Source organism: Oncorhynchus gorbuscha, linkage group LG14 (genome assembly GCF_021184085.1).
Source record: "Oncorhynchus gorbuscha isolate QuinsamMale2020 ecotype Even-year linkage group LG14, OgorEven_v1.0, whole genome shotgun sequence".
In the NCBI taxonomy this organism is placed as follows: domain Eukaryota; kingdom Metazoa; phylum Chordata; class Actinopteri; order Salmoniformes; family Salmonidae; genus Oncorhynchus; species Oncorhynchus gorbuscha.
The window spans coordinates 14,395,350-14,405,379 of record NC_060186.1 but is presented as its reverse complement, the minus strand read 5'-3'; the positions used below and the strand labels follow the sequence as shown (position 1 = coordinate 14,405,379).

Genomic DNA, 10,030 nt, shown 5'->3' with positions numbered 1-10,030 from the left:
CCTTCTGCAATGCCATTGGTCTGTTAGAGTAGACCTCGTGACGTTCGACGTCACGTCCAGGTGTCATATAACTAGGAAGAGACCCGTAAACATTGAGCCAGTAAGGAGGCAGAAAATCTTTTGGCTTAGCCTAAAATGCATACATTTAGCTTGACCGTTGTTCGACAGTAAGTAAATACCACCACCTTTCTGTTTTATGTGCTGTATGTATAATACATTTCCTAAAATGTACGGAGGCTTCTACATTCTTGACAGCCTTATTGAACCACTTCAAAGCACAGCTGTCAGTTGCCGACAATATGAGCTAGGAAGCGTGTTGCCTATTCAAATGTATCATCTAACATTATTATTCTGTGCCAAAGCGGCTGCCTAGCTAAATCCACAGGTTTCTTATTCTGCCACCATATCGAAGCAGTGTCACCCTGAGTGTCCTCTCTCCATAGACCGTATATAAAGCCTATCTCCCATGCAGCCTCCTTGAAAGACATGCAAGTGATCAAAGCTATTAACGTTAACTTTTAAGCTATTTGTGCACCTCTAGAATTTCTGATACTCTGTATCCTCAGAAAAATGCTGTGCATGTCATTTTCAAAGTGATTATCGTCTCAATTTCACAGTGGGGAGACGCAATACAACAAGGAGAAGTTGCTGCAAGGTATGTTATTTATAAACATACCAACCTTGACCAGTAATGACCTTCACTCGGGAATCCTGTGTGATCCAATTTGTAAGTCGCTCTGGATAAGAGCGTCTGCTAAATGACTTAAATGTAAATGTAAATTTTAAAAACAAAGGCTGTAAGAACCAGCTATAAACCTTTCCTTGTTGCTCATGTATCAGCTAGTAGAATCAAATGTATTGATACTCATCTGTTTCCATGTTCATTCACACAAACACTAACTAATCCCTTATCCAACTGTTTTTCTAAGTGTGTGTATACAGTTGAAGTTGGAAGTTTACATGCACTTAGGTTGGAGTCATTAAAACTAGTTTTTCAACCACTCCAGAAATTTGTTTCTGATAGGCTAGTTGACATCATTTGAGTCAATTGGAGGTGTACCTATGGATGTATTGGATGTATTTCAAGGCCTACCTTAAAACCCAGTGCTTCTTTGCTTGATGACATGGGAAAATCAAAAGAAATCAGCCAAAACCTCAGAAAAAAATTGTAGATCTACACATAAAGTTGGGCAAAAAAAGTATTTAGTCAACCACCAATTGTGCAAGTTCTCCAACTTAAAGATGAGAGGCCTGTAATTTATCATATGTACTCTTCAACTATGACAGACAAAATGAGAAATCCAGAAAATCACATTGTAGGATTTTTAATGAATTTATTTGCAAATTATGGTGGAAAATAAGTATTTGGTCAATAACAAGTTGCTCAATACTTTGTTGTATACCCTTTGGCAATGAGAGGTCAAATGTTTTCTGTAAGTCTTCACAAGGTTTTCACACACCGTTGCTGGTATTTTGGCCCATTCCTCCATGCAGATCTCCTCTAGAGCAGTGATGTTTTGGGGCTGTTTCTGGGCAAACATGGACATTCACCTCCCTCCAAAGATTTTCTATGGGGTTGAGATCTGGAGACTGGCTAGGCCCCTCCAGGACCTTGAAATGCTTCTTACGAAGCCACTCCTTCGTTGCCCAGGCGGTGTGTTTGGGATCATTGTCATGCTGAAAGACCCAGCCACGATTAATCTTCAATGCCCTTGCTGATGGAAGGAGGTTTTCACTCAATCTCACGATACATGGCCCCATTCATTATTTTCTTTACATGGATCAGTCGCCCTGATCCCTTTGCAGAAAAACAGCCCCAAAGCATGATGTTTCCACTCCCATGCTTCACAGTAGGTATGGTGTTCTTTCATCTGACCATATGGCATTCTCCCAATCTTCTTCTGGATCATCCAAATGCTCTCTAGCAAACTTCAGACGGGCCTGGACATGTACTGGCTTAAGCATGGGGACACGTCTGGCACTGCAGGATTTGAGTCCCTGGCGGCATAGTGTGTTACTGATGGTAGGCTTTGTTACTTTGGTCTCAGCTCTCTGCAGGTCATTCACTAGGTCCCCCCGTGTGGTTCTGGGATTTTTGCTCACCGTTCTTGTGATAATTTTGACTCCATGGGGTGAGATCTTGCGTGGAGCCCCAGATCGAGGGAGATTATCAGTGGTCTTGTATGTCTTCCATTTCCTAATAATTGCTCCCACAGTTGATTTATTCAAACCAAGCTGCTTACCTATTGCAGATTCAGTCTTCCCAGCCTGGTGCAGGTCTATAATGTTGTTTCTGGTGTCCTTTGACAGCTCTTTGGTCTTGGCCATAGTGGAGTTTGGAGTGTGACTGTTTGAGGTTGTGGACAGGTCTTTTATACTGATAACAAGTTCAAACCGGTGCCATTAATACAGGTAACGAGTGGAGGACAGAGGAGCCTCTTAAAGAAGTTACAGGTCTGTGAGAGCCAGAAATCTTGCTTGTTTGTAGGTGACCAAATACTTATTTTCCACCATAATTTCTTCCAGTTTGTCTGTCATATTTGAAGTGTACCTATGATGAAAATTACAGGCCTCATCTTTTTAAGTGGGAGAACTTGCACAATTGGTGGCTGACTAAATACTTTTTTGCCCTACTGTATCTGGTTCATCCTTGGAGGAATTTATAAACGCCTGGAGGTACCACGTTCATCTGTACAAACAATAATACATAAGTATGAACACCATGGGACCATGCAGCCGTCATACCGCTCAGGAAGGAGACTCGTTCATCTCAAGGAGACAGAACGTACTTTGGTGCGAAAAGTGCAAATCAATCCCAGAACAACAGCAAAGGACCTTGTGAAGATGCTGGAGGAAACGGATACAAAAGTATCTATATCCACAGTACAATGACTCCTATATTACCACAACTTGAAAGGCCACTCGGCAAGGAAGAAGCCACTGCTCCAAAACCGCCATTAAAAAAGCCAGACTACGGTTTGTAACTGCACATGGGGACAAAGATTATACTTTTTGGAGAAATGTCCTCTGGTCTGATGAAACCAAAATGGAACTGTTTGGCCATAATGACTCTTTGTTTGGAGGAAAAAGGGGAGGCTTGCAAGCTGAAGAACACCATCCCAACCGTGAAGCACGGGGATGGCAGCATCATGTTGTGGGGGTGCTTTGCTGCAGGAGGGACTGGTGCACTTCACAAAATAGATGGCATCATGAGGTAGGGAAATTGTGGATATATTGAAGAAACATCAAGACATCAGTCAGGAAGTTCAAGCTTGGTCACAAATGGGTCTTCCAAATGGACAATGACCCCAAGCACACTTTCAGAGTTGTAGCAAAATGGCTTAAGGACAACAGTCAAGGTATTGGAGTGGCAATCACAAAGCCCTGACCTCAATCCCATAGAAAATTTGTGGGCAGAACTGAACGTGTGTGTGTGTGTGTGTGTGTGAGTGAGTGAGCGCAAGGAGGCCCTACAAACCTGATTCAGTTACACCAGCTCTGTCAGGAGGAATGGGACAAAAATTCACTTATTGTGGGAAGCTTGCGGAAGGCTATCTGAAACATTTGACCCAAGTTAAACAATTTTAAAGGCAACACACTCCATTAGTATTTGGTAGCACGTAAACTTCTGACCCACTGGGAATGTGATGAAAAATTAAAAACTGAAATAAATCCTTCTCTCTGCTGTTATTCTGATATTTCACACTCTTAAAATAGTGGTGATCCTAACTAGAGGTCAACCAATTCTGATTTTTCAACGCCGATACCAATTATTGGAGGACCAAAAAAAAAAAAGCAGATGCAGATTAATCTGACTTATTTTTTGGGTAATAATGACAATTACAACAATACTGAATGAACACTTATTTTAACTGGGTTCGATTCCCGGGACCACCCATACGTAGAATGTATGCACACATGACTGTAAGTCGCTTTGGATAAAAGCGTCTGCTAAATGGCATTTATTATTATATATTATTAACTTAATATAATACATCAATTAAATCAATTTAGCCTCAAATAAATAATGAAACATGTTTGGTTTAAATAATGCAAAAACAAAGTGTTGGAGAAAAGTAAAAGTGCAATATGTGCCATGTAAGAAAGCTAACGTTTAAGTTCCTTGCTCAGAACATGAGAACATATGAAAGCTGGTGGTTCCTTTTAACATGAGTCTTGAATATTCCCAGGTAAGAAGTTTTAGGTTGTAGTTATTATAGGACTATCTCTATACCATTTGTATTTCATACACCTTTGACTATTGGTATTATAGGCACTTTAGTATTGCCAGTGTAACAGTATAGCTTCCGTCCCTCTTCTAGCCCCTACCTGGGCTCGAACCAGGAACACATTGACAACAGCCACCCTCGAAGCATTGTTACCCATCGCTCCACAAAAGCTGCGGCAAGGGGAACAACTACTCTAAGTCTCAGAGCGAGTGACGTCACCGATTGAAACACTTAGCGCTCACCTCGCTAACTAGCTAGCCATTTCACATTGGTCATACCAGCCTAATCTCGGGATTTGATAGGCTTGAGTCATAAACAGCTCAATGCTTGAAGCATTGCGAAGAGTTGCTGGCAAAACACACAAAAGTGCTGTTTGAATGAATGCTTACGAGACTGCTGCTGCCTACCACCGCTCAGTCAGACTGCTCTATCAAATCAGACTTAATTAGAACATTAACACACAGAAATACGTGCCTTAGGTCATTAATATGGTCGAATCCGGAAACTATCATTTAGAAAAAAAAGTGTTTATTCTTTCATTGAAATACGGAACCCTTCCGTATTTTATCTAACGGGTGGCATCCATATGTCTAAATATTCCTGTTACATTACACAACCTTCAATGTTATGTCATAATTCTGGCAAATTAGTCCGCAACGAGCCAGGCGGCCCAAACTGTTGCAAATACCATGACTCTGCGTGCAATGAACTCAAGTGAAGTTACACAATTTCACCTGGTTAATATTGCCTGCTAGCCTGGATGTCTTAGCTAAATATGCAGCTTTAAAAATATATACTTCTGTGTATTGATTTTAAGAAAGGCATTGGTGTTTATGGTTAGGTACTTGTTGGAGCAACGGCAGTCCTTTTTCGCAATTGCGCACCACATCGACTATATGCAACGCATGACACGCTAGATAAACTAGTAATATCATCAACCATGTAGTTAACTAGTGGTTATGATTGTTTTTTATAAGTTAAGTTTAATTCTAGCTAGCAACTTACCTTGCTAGCTAGCATTCGTGTAACAGGCAGGCTTCTCGTGGAGTGCAATGTAAGGCAGGTGGTTAGAGCGTTGGACTAGTTAACTGAAAGGTTGCAAGATTCAATCCCCGAGCTGACAAAGTAAAAATCTGTTGTTCTGCCCCTGAACAAGGCAGTTAACCCACCATTCCTAGGCCGTCATCGAAAACAAAAATGTGTTCTTAACTGACTTGCCTATTTAAAAAGGTGTAAAAAAAAAAAAAAACTTCCGACTTCAACTGTACCTGTTGGTTTTGTGCTGTCAGGTCAGGGGGTGGACACTTCTCTGTCGGAGCCGGGGCTCCAGCAGGCAGAGGCTGCAGGACTGTACCTCAGAGAGCTCAGGTTCTCCAATGTGTTTGTCAGTAACCTGCAGCGCGCCAGACAGGTGAGTTTTCCTGAGATGCCACTGGTGTTACATGTGATGTCGTCTTAGGTTACGGTTAGGGGACACTAACCTCGTCCACCCAGTTGGCTCTATGTAGCAATTGAGCCTGGGACCAAGGTTAGGTGACCACCAGAAAGAATAACAATGCACAGCAGATGTATGATGTAACCTCTGTTTAGTTTAGATTCCCAGTGTGGACGTATAATTGCGGCTGCACTGTCACTGCCGTTCAATAGCAGAAAATGGCAGATGTTGGTAACTTATGTCGAAGTAAAATCATTCCTTACTACAACACCTTTTCAGTGGGAAACACTCAGATCAGACATTAAAGTCACTTCAATAATTCTTGGAACAAAACTTTTCCATTGTATATGTTACTGTGAAGGAGGGAATAGAGCAGAGGATATATTGAACCACAGAAGTAGACTACAGGATATGAGACATGCCAGCAGGTTGAACTAAGCTCAGCAAAAAAATAAACGTCCTCTCACGGTCAACTGCATTTATTTTCAGCAAACTTAACATGTGTAAATATTTGTATGAACATAAGATTCAACAACTGAGAGACAAACTGAACATGTTCCACAGACATGTGACTAACAGAAATGGAATAATGAAGGGGGAGGTCAAAAGTAAGTCCGTATCTGGTTTGGCCACCAACTGCATTAAGTACTGCAGTGCATTTCCTCCTCATGGACTGCACCAGATTTGCCAGTTCTTGCTGTGAGATGTTACCCCACTCTTCCACCAAGGCACCTGCAAGTTCCCAGACATTTCTGGGGGGAAAGGCCCTAGCCCTCACCCTCCAATCCAACAGGTCCCAGATGTGCTCAATGGGATTGAGATCCGGGCTCTTCACTGGCCATAGCAGAACACTGACATTCCTGTCTTGCAGGAAATCACGCACACAGAACGAGCAGTATGGCAGGTGGCATTATCATGCTGAAGGGTCATGTCAGGATGAGTCTGCAGGAAGGGTACCACATGGGGGAGGAGGATGTCTTCCCTGTAACGCACAGCGTTGAGATTGCCTGCAATGACAAGCTCAGTCCGATGATGCTGTGTGACACACCGCCCCAGACCATGATGGACCACCTTCCTCCAAGTCGATCCTGCTCCAGAGTAAAGGCCTTGGTATAACGCTCATTCCTTAGACAATAAACGCGAATCCGACCATCACCCCTGGTGAGACAAACCGCGTCTAGTCAGTGAAGAGCACTTTTTGCCAGTCCTGTCTGGTCCAGCGACGGTGGTTTTGTGCCCATAGGCGACGTTGTTGCCGGTGATATCTGGTGAGCACTGATGTAGGGATTGTGCATTCCTGGTGTAACTCGGGCAGTTGTTGTTTCCATCCTGTACCTGTCCTGCGGGTGTAATGATTGGATGTACCGATCCTGTGCAGGTGGTGTTACACATGGTCTGCCACTGCAAGGACGATCAGCTGTCCGTCTTGTCTCCCTGTAGCGCTGTCTTAGGCGTCTCACAGTATGGACATTGCAATTTATTGCCCTGGCCACATCTGCAGTCCTCATGCCTCCTTGCAGAATGCCTAAGGCATGTTCATGCAGATGAGCAGGGACCCTGGGCATCTGTCTTTTGGTGTTTTTCAGAGTCAGTAGAAAGGCCCCTTTAGTGTCCTAAGTTTTCATAACTGACCTTAATTGCTTACCGTGTGTAAGCTGTTAGTGTCTTTACGACCGTACCACAGGTGCATGTTCATGAATTGTTTATGGGTCATTGAACAAGCATGGGAAAAGTGTTTAAACCCTTTACAATGAAGATCTGTGAAGTTATTTGGATTATCTTTGAAAGACAGGGTCCTGAAAAAGAGACGTTTCTTTTTTTGCTGAGTTTAGAAGTACAGTAATGGGGGCAATGTTAGTTTCTAGCCTAGTAGCTGATTTGGTTGTAGGTGTGGAGACTAAGACAATGCTGTCATTGTTCACACATCCTTATCCTTTGTCAGACTGCAGAAATCATAATGAGGAACAATGTTCACTCCTCGGGCATTGAAATGGTCTTTGACCCGTTACTCAGAGAGAGGGTAAGTCTTTCATCTGCCTCCTATTGCATGTATGTAGTATACATTTGATCCAGCCCAGTCTACCTCAACAGGGACCTTAGCGTTTGACATTCAAATACAATGCATAGAAAATGATCATCAAAGTGGTTCATCAATCATACAGAGTTTTGGGATCGCAGAAGGACGGCCCAAGGAGGATCTGAAGAACATGGCTAACGCAGCCGGCCAGTCGTGTCGAGACTATACTCCTCCTGGAGGGGAAACCTTGGAACAGGTTAGACTGGGATCTGAACATTTTATCAGCTTTCCCTTTGGCCCTGCTGTTGGCTAGCAACAGCTAAGAGCTGGATTCCATGGCCAACAGTGCCATGCAGGGGTTCAACTCGGAACTTCAAGGCAGAAGCTCAACACGTAGTTCAGAGAGGTTAATATATATTTTTTCTTCTAGGGAGATGAGTATTTTAGTCTTTGAATAATTTAAACGTGTGTCTGTCTCCCTCAAGGTAAGGCTGCGATGCAAGAAGTTTCTAAAGTCTGTTTACCAGTACATGGACAGAGTTCTACTGCTGTAGGGAGAGGGGCCGGTGCAGCCGAGTCTGGCACAGATGGGCCCCTATCTGGTCTGCCTGACGACGGGATGGAGGGTGTCCCTCTCCATGCCCTGGTGGTGAGCCACGGGGCCTACATCCGTGTGGCTGTGAGACATTTTGTGGAGGACCTGCAGTGCTCTCTGCCCCAGGGCCTGAAGATGTCCAAGGTGTTGTCAGCCTGCCCCAACACAGGCATCAGCCGCTTTGTCCTCACCGTGTCTCCCAGTGAGTCTGGCCTGGCACTCTCTGCTGTCCGATGTATTTTCACCAACAGGAAGGACCACCTGACCTCCCGTAACATATGTTACATCACACATTAAAGATGGACAAGGCAACACAAAAGGTTTTGACACTACTCTGTTCTGTTTAAATGTTATTTACTGTAGCTAACAAACCACTGAAAGCAAAGAATATCTGGCACAGTAACCTGTCTAATATTGATGATATGAGTTGGGGGGGAGATTTTACTAGGGTCATTGAGGAACCCTAATCACAAATTGATTCATTTTTTAAATTTTATACACGGTAAATCAATTAAGCATTTTTGCACAGTTTATATCTTCGCCTGTTTTAAAGCATGTTATGTAACCATGGTGACCTAGGCTCTTTTATGCATATGTATAGGAAGTGCCCCAAAGTGGATAGATTTTGAAGATCTGTATTTTATCTACCTTATCTGATCTTGGTGTCACTATACCAGTCCTTAAGGATGACTCCTCACACACACTGTCACTCCAACAATGACTAATGCTGACAGGTTTAACAGCAGAAAAGATGCATGGCGCTGCAATGGCAATTACACACAAATGTACTACCTCAGTTGTTCTTTTGATTGTTCGATTGTGTATTTATTTGACTAGAGATCGGGGTGGGTTGGCTTGAGAGGTCGGATGGTGCAGCTTGAGTCAGTCTGAATTTGGGTCCATATCCCTGTAGTGATATCATGTATCTATTTTACATTTTTTGCTCCTTTGTCAGAGGTTTGTCTGTTTCCTGTTCTATTAACAAATGTAATCAGAAATTGATCACAGACAAGTACAATGAGAAGTAGAGGACACACAGTATTATGGGAATACAGGGTAAATGTTTTGCTCTCAATGGACCCTTTTTACAGTAGATCATTGCTCAGTGCAAATTCTGCAGGATGTCTGTATATCCTGTGTGAGTCTCTTTTTTTCCCCCGGTCTTCCAATATTTATCCATGGAATGTTCTATGGAAACTTAACACTTCCTGTGTCATAGTCCAATGAAATGAGGACTTGTTTGGAATGTTTTAGTATGGATAATGTAATGGTTTGTTTCCACTACTAAGTCAATCATGTTGAAGATTTAGTTGTCATTTATACCGAAGGCAGAAAAGTGTGAGGAATGTCATCTTTTAAAGCCTTTACAATTCAACATTGAGTTATCACTTATTGTGGTCCTTGTCCATTATGAGATCAATTATACACTGCAAAAAGTACAGCGTTATTGTATTGATTAATCACAACCCAAAAAAGGCTTCAATATTGGTGTCTAACATGTTCAATGGCTATGTATTTCAAGTGTCCAAAGTGGTCACAAGCTTCCTCTGATCTTGCTCAAATGTAATTGTCACTAAAGGTTGCATAAGAGGCAATAGCATGTGCAAGTCTTGTAGTTTCTTTATGCAAAGCAGGATTTGAACCTGTGTACGTTTGCAGGTTGGGAAATATCAGGTTTAATCACCTGAGGGGCCATGTCCGAGTTTAAAGACTTTCTCACGTTTAAAACCTGATAGAAATCACGGTTTCAGTGC

The 10,030-nt window shown here is 42.6% G+C and overlaps 1 pseudogene; it reads left to right on the top strand.

The window, feature by feature from the left end:
- The first annotated feature begins 60 nt into the window (after window positions 1-60).
- LOC123994499 lies at window positions 61-9,871 on the top strand (annotated as a pseudogene).
- Window positions 9,872-10,030: the final 159 nt, after the last annotated feature.